Raw genomic sequence first — 14864 nt, 5'->3', positions numbered from 1 at the left:
ACTGAGGCTTAGTCCTAGCTACAACAGAGGCGACGTTGCTGCCTTGCTGCCTATTTCACCACCAAACAAGAGAAGCAGACCTGCAGCAATCAATGTCCAACGGGGTCTTGCAATCACAAAAGAAATGTCCGAGACAGTCACTCACAGTTTCACTGCATGCCTCCTTCACATCAACTCGAAGGCACCAACTCTGGTGCCTCCGAGAAGCGGGCGGCAGCACAGGATCCACCCAGGACAGCTCTTCCAAACCCGATCCAGCTTCTCCTGCAGCCCAGTGGCCTGGCGTAAATCCCCCAGCCTGATGGCCTGGCCAAATGGCCCGGCTTGAATCCCCCAGCCCGAAGACCTGACTAGAATCCCAGCCCAATGGCCCAGCTCAAATCCCCAGGCCTGAAGACCCAGTTTGACACCCCCAGCCTGAAGGCCCAGCTCAAATCCCCAGGCCTGAAGACCCAGTTTGACACCCCCAGCCTGAAGGCCCAGCTCAAATCCCCAGGCCTGAAGACCCAGTTTGACACCCCCAGCCTGAAGGCCCAGCTCAAATCCCCAGGCCTGAAGGCCCAATTTGACACCCCCAGCCTGAAGGCCCAGCTCTAATCTCCTGGCTCAATGACCCGGCTCCAAACACCAGGCCAATTGCCCAATTCGACCTCCCCAGCCCTACTTGCCTTCTTCTAACCACCAGCTGGCTCTTATGACATCCCGGCAGGCTACTTTGAATAATGAGCAGCTCACCGATGCAGCGGACCTGCTGTACAGGTAGTTAATGGAGTCAAGAATAGTCTTACTATGTTTAAGACCACACTTAACAAAGAAAATGCACCTTCGGTTGACCCCCAGTAGGCCGCCGTGTGTGTACGAGCCGCCATCTTACTGGATATCCAATACTTCATGGACACATCTCTCCCCATCATTGGTGGTATCTACAGGAGCTGCTGCCTCAAGATGGCAACATCCATCATCAAAGCTGTGCACCGTCTGAGCCACGCCATCCACCATTGGGCAGGAGGTAGAGAAGCCTGAAGTTCCACACCGCCAGGATGGAGATACTTCCTTTCAGGCATTCGGTTCTTGAACCAACCAGCAAAATGGTAATCACTAAAGTTTGATAACACTATGACAACTTTGATCACTTTACACTAAAATGGACTTGGTCTTCTTTGGTTCTAACTGTGTTTGTTCATGTAGAAATTGCATATAATTTATGTTCAGTATGCTTCCTCTTGCAAACGCTGTTTATATGAATCTGTGTCTGCAAAGTTATTGTATAAGTTAGTTTTCCATTGCACCTGTACATGCGTATACTTGTGCAAATGCCAATAAACTTGACTTTATCTTTAGCGTAGTATTCTAACTTCACAGGACTATCCACTCAATCAGTGCCCCTTATCATCTTGTACACCTCTATCAGGTCACCACTCATCCAGAGAGAAAAACCCCAGCTTTCTCAACCTTTTCTCATAGGACTTTCTGAGTTCCTGTTCATTTTAACACTCAAGCTTCAGTCGTTGCTCAAATAAGGATTCCATAGCTGGAGACTGACCTTTACAAATGATAGAGCACAGTCAGTGCTCATGCATCATTTAGGAACCATTTCCTTTAAATGTCATGCTTCTTTCATCATTTAGAAGACAGGCCTGAGTCTTCTGGAGTCACTGGTGGTGCAGGAAAGACATCACGTAAAATGCGCTAAGCGAAACAAAATGGTTTAATTGGCCGTCCGTTCAGAGGTGGTGAGGATCCAAGGCTTCGACAATAAGCCTGTGGCCGACAGAGTCAAATGCATAGGTCCAGTCAATAAGAACAAAAGCTTGTCTTCATGGTTCCCCTCATCCACCTTTTATAATTGCTTAAAATATCAATGTTCTCATTAGGGCCCGGGGTACCTGGGATGAATCCCTTCTGACGACAATTCAGGACAAGCGTGCCCACCAATGCTTGGCCAATATAACAGAAGTATTGAGCCATTGGTGGTAGTACGCCAGGCGCCCACAGATTTTAAATTTTCATTGACGTCAGACTTTGGAATAAGGACCGAGAGTGGGTTGCATAGCACCTTCCTTGAGTCGAGCTGTAGGGCTTCTTTCCATGTTGTATTACTCTCTCACGCGACAACAGTGTAGGGTGCTCTCTACACTGACTGTAGTGTTAGGCAGACCCAAATCTACTGGCTTCTTAGTCCCATCCGTAACAGCTGGCAGAGCCATTGCCCATGATAGACTTAGCGCACTCTTTGCCAGGCTCGTATCCTCACACTTCCAGAGAGAGCAGTAGTAGTGTGCTCACTTGGGTCGAGTATGATCTTCTCCTAAGGGGTTCTCTAATGGTGCACCTTCAGGTAACTGTAAAGACTGATCCAGGATCCACATAAATGGAGAACACCAGTACGTGACTTTGCTTAACGTGGGGAGGCTGATGCACTGGTAAGCACCACATGATCCGTGACAATTCGAGACCAGGGTCCAGTGGTATGGAGTGCAAGATGACTGGGTACTCTTCACTGCTGCAGTCTTCCTCCACCTTCACAGCCGCTGTGATGCATCAACATCTTCTGCTAGCTCCACCACTGAGGGCTTGGTTGGATCATTCTTTGTCTGGAGCCTCTCCTTTGACCATACTACCATAGGTGACCCTACAGAAAAGGTTCAAAGACTTTTTTATTATCAAAGCATATATCCATATTCAACTCTGAAATTCGTCTTCTCCAGATAGCCATGAAACAAAGGAAGAACATGAAAGTGGTTCAGAGAGAAACATCAAACCCACCCCCCCAACAAAAAAAACCGGCATCCTGATCATCAATTCCCCCAAAGCCACCCTCCTGCCCCCGCACAAAACAGAACAGGAGCATCAACCCCCGAGAAGCAACCCTTCCCCCACACAAAACCGAGTGGAACATGAACAGAACTTCAAACCCCCAAACACCCTCCCCTCGCACAACAAAACAGTAAAGTATAAAGTAGAGTATAAAAACCATAAGTCTGTAAAAGTTCACAGTCTATAAACACAATAATTGAATCCATAAACGCAGAACCACGATACCATCCTCCGATATCACCAACATTCATTGAAAGAAGGGGACACCACACGAGGCTGAGAGGCCTACCTGCCTGCCTGCCACAGTGAGCCACACAGTGATAGGCTGCTCACAGACTCCTTCCCACCCGCCACAGTGAGCTACACAGTGATAGGCTGCTCACAGACTCCTTACCCGCCACAGTGAGCCACACAGTGATAGGCTGCTCACAGACTCAAAAGGTAGGAAATCGGCACTGAAACTCTCGCTCGCCTTCTGCGTGCACCTCGATGTCTCAATCTTCTTCGACACTTTAATTGGTGAATAATGGACGCTTTAAATGGCGAAACGGAGTCAGACGTGGGCTCGCATCCCATCTCGGAGTTTCTCCATGTCGAGGCCATCCAAGTACGTACTCGCTTCCCGGAATCTTCTCGGAGACAGCAAAGCACTGGATCACTCAAATGATCTCCAAACTGCAAATCACAGGTTCTAACAGTCCCAGAAACACATTTAAGATGAAAAGCAGATGTCAAAGAAGTAAAAAATATATTTTCATGAGCTATCTGGAAGATGTTGACTGAGGGAGGGCTGTATGCTGGCGCCATCTTGACGATCCAGAGAGCATCACTCTTAGGGTCTCAGGAACTCACAAGCCTCTCCACCACAGCAAGGTGATGATCCTCAGATATGGCTACACAGCAGAGGTGGAGCATTCTCTGGAGTCAGAGAAGCCCTGCCATGCTTTCCTCCCCTTTGACCTTACCGCCATGACTGACCCTACCAGGCGCTAAGTGCCAGATAGCTAAACTCCAGCCAGCATCACTCTGGACCTCAGGAACTAACAAGACTTTCCACCACGCCAAGCTCATGATCCTCGGAGAGCCTTGAGAGAGCACTGCATGACAGAGAGTGAGTCCTGCTTAGAAATAAGGAATTCAATCTACTGTTTAAAAAAAATAATTGTCCAGAAGATAAGAGCTTGTAGCAGCATGGAACCTACCACTTGTCAAAAAGATTGGACGTTTGTACCCTGTTAGCTCCTAATTACTGTGGACACTGAGATAAAGCTGGGCCAGGCAACTTACACTTACTTTCTGCCCAGTAACTGGGCTGTTTATCTCATTTACCATTGAAACATACAGTGAAGTGTGCCAGTTGTGTTAACAACCAACACAAAAGATGATGTTAGCACTTCCTGTTCTTTCCTGTTCAGCGGAACTGGATGGGTGGACAATGGTTGGCAGTGTTTCTGTGAATCTGTGGAATTCATTGCCACAGGCAGCTGTGGATGCTAAGTCATTGGGTATACTTAAAGCCAAGGTTGATTGGTTCTTGATTAGTAAGGGGGTCAAATGTTACAGGCAGAAGTCAGGAGACTGGGGTTGAGAGATAAATTGATAGAATGGTGGAGTAGACTCAATGGGCCAAATAACCATATATAAAGGCATCTGTTAGTCTTACGAGACCATGGATCTGCACCTGGAAAGTCTTCACTCTCCAGGGCACAGGCCTGGGCAAGGTTGTATGGAAGACCAGCAGTTGCCCATGCTGTAAGTCTCCCCTCTCCACGACACCAATGTTGTCCAAGGGAAGGACATTAGGACCCATACAGCTTGGTACAGGTGTCGTCGCAGAGCAATGTGTGATTAAGTGCCTTGCTCAAGGACACAACACGTTGCCTCAGCTGGGGCTCAAACTCACGACCTTCGGGTCACTAGTCCAATGCCTTAACCACTTGGCCACATGCCTGCACAACCATATAACCATATAACAATTACAGCACGGAGACAGGCCATCTCGGCCCTTCTGGTCCGTGCTGAACTCTTACTCTCTTACTCTGGCCCAGTACTGATCCTTTGTCATGTGGCCTTATGGTCTTTTGTCTCCACTGAGTCAATCTTGATGCAGGATCTCCACCCAAAACACTGACGCCCCCTCATGTTTGCTGCTCGACTACTGAGTTCCTCTGTCAGATTCCAGCAGCTGCAGTCTCTTGTGTGTCGCTGTTGAACTCTTGATTCAAGCTGCATTCACCATTCTACCATTGGCAAAGGGCTCCTGCTGCTGTTTGTTTCCACTTGCCTGAGGTGGTTTGAACAGGGCCTCAGAAGCGATCAGAGATAGTTGAGAGGGAGAGGTTGACAGTGTGAGGGAATAAATGAAACAAAAGAAGTTCAAAGTAAACTTATTATCAAAGTAGACATCTGTCACCATATACAGCTATGAGATTCATTTTCTTGTGGGCATACCGAATAGATCAAAAGAATAATAACCATAACAGAATCAATGAAAGGCCGCCCATCTTGGGCATTCAACTGGAGTGCAGAAGACATCAAACTGTGTAAAAACAAAGAGAAAGAAATAATAATAATAGTAAATAAGCAATAAATATTGAGAACATGAGATAAGGAGTCCATGGTTGTGGGACTGCTCAGTGATGGGGCAAGTGAAGATGAGTGAAGTTATCCCCTTTGGTTCAAGAGCCTGATGGTTGAGGGGTAATAACTCTTTCTAAACCTGCTGGTATGAGTACCGAGGCTCCTGTACCTTCTTCCTAATGGCAGCAGCTGAACGAGAACATGCCCTGGGTGCAACTGATAAACAAAGTTGGATTTTTATTTTATATAGAGATACAGCTCGGTAACAGGTTCTTCTAGCCCAACAAACCCGCACACTCAAAGTGACCAATTAACTGACTAACCCGTACATCTTTTGGAATGTGGGGGAAAACACCCACGGTCATGAGGAGAACATACAAACTTCTTACAGACAGCGCTAGAGTTGAACCCAGTTGCTGGTTCTGAAACAGCATCGCACTAATTTCTACAATACTGTACCATACCGTCTCACAGTGGCTAGCTAGTGGAGCCCATCCTCACAGCTTCATCAGTCCGGGTTCAGTCCTGACCTCTGGTGCTCTGTCTGTAAAGTTCACATGTTCTCTCTGTGATGGTGTGGGTTTCCCTTCAGTGCTCTGGTTTCTTCCCTCGTCCCTCAGACATGCAGATTGGAGATTTAATCCCCGTCCATGTATTGCCCCCAGTGTGTAGGTGAATTGGGGGTACTTTGGAGGAAGACTTGTACAGTGAACGGTGACCATTTGGCCCATTGAGTCTGCTCCACCATTCCATCATGGCTGACTTATTATCCCTCTCAATCCATTCTCCTGCCTTATCTCCATGTTACTAATCAAGAACCTATCAACCTCTGCATTTAATATCCCAATGACATGGCCTCCATAGCCATCTATGGCACTGAATTCCACAGATTCATCACCCCAAGGGAACAGGCATATGCCATAGAACAAAGGAACCTGGGAATTCAGATCCGTAATTCCTTGAAAGTGGAATCACAGTTAGATAGGGTTTTAAAGAGAGCTTTTAGCACATTGGCCTTCATAGATCAAGGCATGGAATGCAGTACCTGGGATATTATGTTGAAGTTATTCAAGTTGTTGGTGAGACCCAATTTTGGGTATTGTATGCCTGCCTACCTACCTACAAGAAAGACATCAATAACTTGAAAGAGTGCAGAGAATATTTACACAGCTGTTGCCAGGACTTGAATACCTGAGTTACGAGGATAGGTTGAATATGTTAGTATTTTTCCTCCTGGAGCACAGGAGAATGAAGGGAGGTCTAATAGACCAATTGATGAGGGGTATGGCGGGGGTGAATGCATTTTCCCACTCGGGGCAGGTGAGTCTAGAACTAGAGATTATAGGTTTAAGGTGAAAGGTGAAATATTTAAGGGGAATTTTGGGGGAAAGTGCTTTGCGCAGAGGGGGGTGCAAATGTGGAACGACCTGCCAGTGGAAACAGTAGACGTGGTTTCAGTTGTGATGTTGGGAGAACGGTATGGAGGGTAGATAGAACTAGGCAAAAAAAAAGACGGGCAGCCACTGACTAGATGGGCCAAAGGGCCTGTTCCTGTGCTGTACTGCTCTATAACCATAAATGATAGGAGAATAAAATCAGATGTGTAGGATTTTTGTAAGTGGGTGAATTAAGGTCAGCATAGGCATGGTGGGCTGAAGATTATTACTGTACTCTCTCTCTCTCTCTCCGATTCTACGTTAAATGTAGGACAGTGCACGTACTTTTAATCATTTCAAAGCGGGGAGAAGAGGCAGTGGGCATAGCTGGATACATCGGGTTAACAGGATCTCTGTAAGCGCCTTTCATGTTATTAATGGAGCACAGGCAGAGACCCCACTGCTCGACACTTTCATCGTCCTCATCCCATTCAGTTCTGAGACACGCACCATAAATCCATCAACTCTGAAAAGGCAGAAGTGGGGTTTTTACATAGATATTCTTCTTTTTTTCAAACTATGTTAATTAACGTATTGTTAATACGCTATTGTTAATTAAATAGCATATTGTTAATTAAAATATGTTAATTAACAGTACCTTTTTCCCAGGGCTGAAATGTCATACTTTGACGGTGAAAGGGGATTAAGTTGAAAGAGGAGGTGCAGGGCAAGTTTTCCTTTACGGAGAGTGGGGGATGCCTGGGATACACGGCCTGAGGTGGTGGTAAAGATAAATGCAATGGGGTGTTCACGAGGCTCTAACATCGGCACATGAATGTGCGTAAAAGGGAACGATATGGACATTGTCTTGGGCAATGACAATAAAGTTCTCTCCTATTCTACTGTGTGGGCAGAAGTGGGCACGATTGCCAATTTCATTAGTTCAACACAAATCTGTGAGCCAAGGGGCCTTTTCCTAGGCTGTACTGTTTTTTAAATTCTATCTTCTAGTATGTTTTTGATATTTAAACAGTTCTCCTTTCATATTTGCAAAATTTGCTTCATTTCCATTTCCATCTCCATCCCCGCCCCAGATGCTGTAGTGCCCCTGGGTCCTGGAAAGCCTCCTGAGAGCCAGTGGACACCATGTGTTCTCTCTCCAGGAGCACTGGGATATAGTGTGTCTTCGAAAGAGGGGCTGAACAAGTATATCCTCAGGACAGGGGCAGGCAGTTGGCTTGGGCGGAACACTCTGTGGACCGATGCCTGGGCCTATCAAAAGCCACTAGAGCCAGGCCCAGAAGCAGGCCTTCAAGGTACTTCTCAGCCGACTCGCCGCCCTTCTGCACTGTGTCTCCATAGATCGAGAGAGTGGGCCTGAAGGGCAGGCAGGACTTGAGGAGCAGCCCCCTTCAGACACACAAACAGGGGCTGCAAGCTCTCATCCTCGGTACCTACGTCAAAAGGAGACCTGTGAGAATGCAGAAATGGCAAGTGGTGTGGGAGTCCATGAACTAACTTAAAAAGCCCTTTGCACGGCATTTACCCTGCACAGTGGCCTCCACTCTAGTTTCGCCACGTGGAGGCGAAGAACTCCTCTGCAGTGAGACCTGCACCGGGGACCTCTCGCGTGTGGAATAGATTGTAATAGTGTGTCCCGCACAGCAGATGGGGGCCAATGAAGAGGGGAATGTGGAAATGTCCTTGAGCCTCGTGGGGCAGCATGGGGGGTGGGGGGGGGCAACCATGAGAGACAGCTCACATTGCGTGGGACTGGTTTAAGAGAAAATTTTCAGAGCCTGTGTCCAATCTGGCTGAGTGAGAGTAAGCCCGCCTAAAATTACCACTCTCCGTGCTCACTGTGACAGGAAGACTGAATACATTGACCAACAGCCCCAAAGGTGTCTAGCTTGTTCCACCGCTATCTGATCGTCCCTTTGCCTAGCCACTATGGCAGTGGAAGTATCTCCTCCTGGTGACGGTGGAGTGCTCAGAATGGAGGCCACCACGTCCCTGATTCTGAAAAGGTCCTGGTAAGAGATGGGGAACCTCGCAAAGTGACGTGACTGATTCTAGCCACTAGAAGTTGAGTGTTGTCCTGAAGGCCGTGTCCTTGGAAGAAGAGATACGTCACCAGAACATGCAACCTGGGAGAATGGTCGATATACAGGCATCCCTGCAGGATCTGAAGGCAAAGAGTCACTACTTGGGATCAACACACTTCAGAGACTGACCATGCTCCTCAATCTAGAGATTTAGAACCATCGTAGAGACCCTGCGCTTCTTCTTGCTTAAAAAGAACCCCATTGGCTTCTCCTAAATCTTGGAGGCAAAGGCAAGGGGGTTGGACCACAGTGAGCAATTTTACAGCCATAGAGTCATAGAAAATTACAGCTCAGAAACAGGTCCTTTGGCCATATAGTCCATGCCGAACCATTTAAACTGCCTACCCCCATCGGCCTGCATCGGGACCATAGCCCTCCAAACACCTCCCATCCATGTACCTATCCAAACTTCTAAATGTTGAATTCAGGCTCGTGCTGACAGCTCATTCCATACTCCCATGACCCTCTGAATGAAGCATTTTCCCCTCATGTTCCCCTTAAACTTTTCACCTTTCACCCTTAAACCAAGACCTCTAGTTGTAGTCCCACTCAACCTCAGTGGAAAGAAACTGCTTGCAGTTACCCTATCTATATCCCTCATAATTTTGTATACATCCATCAAATCTCCCCTCAATTTTCTACATTCCAAGGAATAAGGTCTTAATCTATTCAATCTTTCCTTATAACTCAGTTCCTCTAGTACCAGCAACATCTTCGTAACTTTTCTCTGTACTCTTTTAACCTTAATTACATATTTCCTGTAGGAAGGTCCTCAAAACTGCACACAATACTCCAAATTAGGCCTCAAGAACGTCTTACACAACTTCAATATAACGTCCCTTCTCCAGTACTCAGTACTTTCATTTATGAAGGCAAATGTGCCAAGAGCTTTCTTTACAACTCTAGCTGCCTGTGACACCACTTTCAGTGAATGATGGACCTGTATTCCCAGTTCCCTTTGTTCTATTGCACTCCTCAGTGCCCTACCATTCACGATGTGAGACCTATCCTGATTGGTCCTACCGAAGTCCCACACCTCGCATTTGTCTGTATTAAATTCCATCTGCCATCTTTCAGCCTTTTTTTCTAGCTGAGGCAGATCTCTCTGCAAGTCATGATAGTCTTCCTCCCTATCAATGACACCCCCAATCTTGGTGTCACCCACAAATTTGCTGATCCAATGTGCCACATTATCAAATTTTGTTCAATTTTAGTTCAGTTTAAAGTAGCCTCTTTCTTGGTTACAAACAAGAGAAAATCTGCAGATACTGAAAATCCAAGCGACACCAGGTCTCCGTCCAAAACTTCAACTGTACTCTTTCCCATAGATGCTGCCTGGCCTGCTGAGTTCCTCCAGCGTTTTGTGTGTGTTGCTCGTTATTAGTTGCCTTAATCTGACTTTCAGAAATACCATCTCTATCCTTCCTCAGGGTTTTTAAAAAATATTTACAGGAAATGGATGTTGCTGGTAATGGTGACATTTATTGCCTATCCCCCTTGCCACCAGAACAAAGATAGTTTAGAGATGGCCAGCTTGCTAAGCACGAAGCGTTGTGTTTTTGTATGTAGGCAAATTTGTATATAGGACTAAGCAGATGAGACTGCCAGATTTACATTAGTGAATCAGATTGATTCTTTTTTTGATAACTTAAGAGTTACAAGATTGCCTTTTCTGAATCTAGATTTTTGAACCATATTTTCAGATCTTATTTACGTAGTTAAATTTAAATTCTCCATTTACCATGACAGGATTTGAACTTATGGCCCTGGAACAATAGTTTAGAACTCTGGCTGCTAATCCCAAAATTTAATTTAAGGCCATCATATCCCTCTAGTCCCAGAGCATTACTTGAGAAAGAATAAGGGGATTATCCCAAGTCCTGCTTAGTATTTATCCATAAATCGATCATTCTAAAGTGATGTCTTCTGATTATTGTTATCTGTCAGAGCTTGTTGGGCATAATTGCCATTACAACATTGCCTTTGTCAAATTTCTTAATTGATGGTAAAGCACTTTGTAATCTTGGAAGGATATGAAAGTTTCAAATCCGTTGCTCTTTTTGGAATAATACAGTCCTAAATGTTTACTCTCCTCCCATCCGGTAGGTGTTACAGGAGCCTCCGCTCCCGCACCAGCAGGCACAGTAAGAGCTTCTTCCCTGAGGCTGTGACCCTGCTAACCTCACATCACAGCGCTAAGCAGTATTGCACCCATATTGTACTGTCTCAGTACTTTTATATTTGTGTGCTGTAGCACTTGCTTTTTATTCGCAGTTATTTTGTAAATAACACTATTCTTTGCATTTCTGGTCAGATGCTAACTGCATTTCATTGGCTTTGTATCTGTGCTCGACACAATGACAATAAAGTTGAATCTAATCTAATCAAAATGAAAACAAATCCTGCATGCATTTGTTACTTTCCCCAAATGTACAATGACTTCCATGTGATATTTGTTATTTTAGGACATCCCCTTTAATGTACCAATCTCTGTCTCCTACATCGACAATTCTAGCCAATCTGCGCTTGGTATTTCTGCGTCAGATGCAATCTTCACTGAAGGAAGTTTCTGAGGAACTTCTGAATTAGCTTGGTAGGTTCTGTCCATTTCCTTCACAAGGTAGAAGACTGTATTGGCCAGGACTTGAAGATCCCGAGTAAAAGTTAGTAAGTCACAAGGATGGAAGTACCTGACAATGAACATCTAAAACCAAACCTTCTAATTTAATGCGACAAGCTTCCTGATGTTTGTATGACCAAGTGTACCTAAAGCATTGGACCTGCGGGATTAAAGTATTATTTCCTCTCACCGTGTTGTACTATCAACAGTGACAAAACACAGTGTGTGCTTAGTCAGATTAATTCTCCAGGCTATTCCCATAGTGATTTCAAAACTAGTCCTAAATCTTGAAAAATTTATATCTACTCTTCGAATATTTATACTTAATCTTCTAGTACTCCAACTCATCTTTTAGCGATTGACAACATCTTTAATATACCACATGATTATAGGGATTACTAAGAGAGTTCAAAAGATCCTCCTGTTCTAGGTCTGTAAAACAGGAAACTTGAAAGCCAAATGCTGAATCTCTGAATGAAAATGATCATCTCTTTTGAAGCACTGAGCAATTGTAACTCTTTCATATCTTTGTAGCTTATCAGGTCTCTGCAATGAGGACCTTCCATCTGCTTCTGCTGATTCTCTTCTTTGATGGACAACTTGGGATTCCCTTGGACAGAGTGCAGGATGAGGACATGAGAATCCGTGGCCTACTGTCTGCAGGTACATCAGTTTTGGACGTGACTTTTGAGGTCGAGTACACTGTGCAGAAGTGAGGTGGACAGATTAACTTGATAGGCACAATTTTCACTGTAACAAGCACAAAATGTAGCCACCCAGCTCTGAGGAGGCATCGGTTTTGTATTAGGTGTCTGATGTTGGCCCCAAAGCAGTGGGCAGTTTGGAGTGGCAGATCACATCAACCAGGCAGATTGAGGTATTGATATTGGTTTATTATTGTCAAATGCACAAACGTACGTTGAAAAGTTTGTCTTGCATACTGTTCATACAGTCAAAAGATTACACAGTGCAATGGGGAAGAACAAGGCAAAACAATAATAATGCAGAGCAACACTTTCAGTACGCTGGATGAACTCAGTAAGTCAGGCAGCATCAGTTAGAAACAATGATTCAACGTTTCGGGCTGGAACCCTTCGTCAGGACTCTTTCATTTTTCAGTCCTGACGAAGAGGTCCGGCCCAAAACGTCGAATCATCGCTTCTAACTGATGCTGCCCAACCTACTGAGTTCATCCAGCGTACTGAAAGTGTTGCTTTGATCACAGCATCTGCAGATTATCTTGTGTTAATAATAGAGCAGAATTAAGTGCAAAAGCTACCGGAAAAGTGAAGTGCAGGAAAATAGTGAAGTGCAAAGTCATAATGAGGTAGATTGTGAGGTCAAGACTCTGTTGTTAGGACCTGGATGAACATTTCAGGCTGTGAACGTGAACCAAACCATGTGCATTAGATCTATGGAAACCAAGTCACTGCAAGCTTGATATTTGATGCTATAAATCAAGAATTCTCCTCTAGGCATCCAGCTGTAATCAGGAACACAATTACCACACCTTATCCCTGCAATCCTGATCTTCTTTAATTGGCTCTGACAACTGAGGGGGCCATATGTTGGTCACTATTCAACTCATTGGACTCAACAGTGTGCTCTGAGTAGTGCCCTGCAGTTGGATACCTCCTCATCAGTGGGCTCCTCAAAATCATGGCCACCTCTATATTGGAATGGGTCACCTGCCTTCTCTGGAAAGGATTGTGTACGTGTATAACACAACTGATGTGACAAGGGACTATGGCTTAAGTCACACCTCTGTACTGTTTGCCTATGACAGTGTAGTGATTATGTGTCAAACCTGTGCTGTCCTACCTCTGGTACTATGTGTTGGGGACACATTAAAAGAACATGCCTACATATATGAACTTAACATGTATACTTTCTCATTATTGTACACTGCAATAATGGTGAAAATCCAAATACCTTCGTAAAAGTATGCTGTGTTACGTGCTATTCTCTTTTCCAGAAATCTCCTTCACGCTCTCTTCATCAGTCTTTTCTCCCTTCTATACGTGTGTATCAGAGTTTAGAGAAGGTGGATGGTGTCTAAATGTTAACAGGTTTATGGGCACAGGGGAAGTGACTGCACAAATTTGGTAACAGACAGATAGCTGTGGTGTTAGCTCAGCCTCAACCCCAGGCCATGAATTAGATGGAACAGTATAGCAGAGTGCAGGCCCTTTGGCCCACAATGTTGTGCCAACATTTTAACCTACTCCAAGATCAATCTAACCCTTTCCTCCCGCATAACCCCTCCATTTTCTTTCACCCATGTGTCTTAGAGTCTCTTAAATGTCCCTACTTTATCTGACTCTGCCACCACACCCAGCAGTGCATTCCACGCACTTACCAGTCTCTGTAAAAAATACCTACAGTACCTGTGACATCCACCCTATTCTTTTCTCCAATCACCTTAAAATTATGCCCTCTCCTATTAGCCATTGCCATCCTGGGAAAAATGCGCTGGCTGTCCACTTGTTCTATGCCTCTTATCATCTTAAACACCTCTCATCCTCCTTTGCCCTAGTTTGTTCAGTCTTTCTTCATAAGACATATTCTCTAATCCAAGCAGTATCCTGATAAAGCAACACACATCAAAGTTGCTGGTGAACGCAGCAGGCCAGGCAGCATCTCTAGGAAGAGGTACAGTCGATGTACAGTTCACCAGCAACTTTGATGTGTGTTGCTTGAATTTCCAGCATCTGCAGAATTCCTCCTGTTTAAGTATCCTGATAAATCTCCTTTGCACCTTTCCTGAAACTTCTACATCCTTCCTATACTGAGGCAACCAGAACTGAACACAAGTTGTCCTTATGGTGGCTGACATGTATTGTCCTACCCAGCTGCTGTTGAGATAGGTCTTTCCCTTTCTAGATTGACTAGCCATTCCAGATGATTTAATATCATTTCCAGTATACAAGTATAAAGGAGAACAAAATAATCGTTAGTCCAGACATTTAAAGCAGGCTGTTGCAAACTGACCAGAACTGTTCTTTTATTAAAGATTGCATCCCACTGCAGATCTCAAAGGCAAGAGACAGGTAAAGAATGAATCTACTTGAAAAATTGAATTTTAATAACATGGTGGGAGGCGAGGGAGGAGATTGCTGTGCCTCCGACAATGAACTTTGCATCATCAATGGGGACAGGAGAGGTTCCGGAGGACTGGAGGGTTGCAGATGTTGTTCCCTTATTGAAGAAAGGGAGTAGAGATAGCCCAGGAAATTATAGACCAGTGAGTCTTACTTCAGTGATTGGTAAGTTGATGGAAAAGATCCTGAGAGGCAGGATTTATGAACATTTGGAGAGGCATAATATGATTAGGAATAGTCAGCATGGCTTTGTCAAAGGCAGGTC

Source organism: Mobula hypostoma, chromosome 13 (genome assembly GCF_963921235.1).
Source record: "Mobula hypostoma chromosome 13, sMobHyp1.1, whole genome shotgun sequence".
Classification (NCBI taxonomy): Eukaryota; Metazoa; Chordata; class Chondrichthyes; order Myliobatiformes; family Myliobatidae; genus Mobula; species Mobula hypostoma.
Note: the sequence above shows the minus strand (reverse complement) of the source record.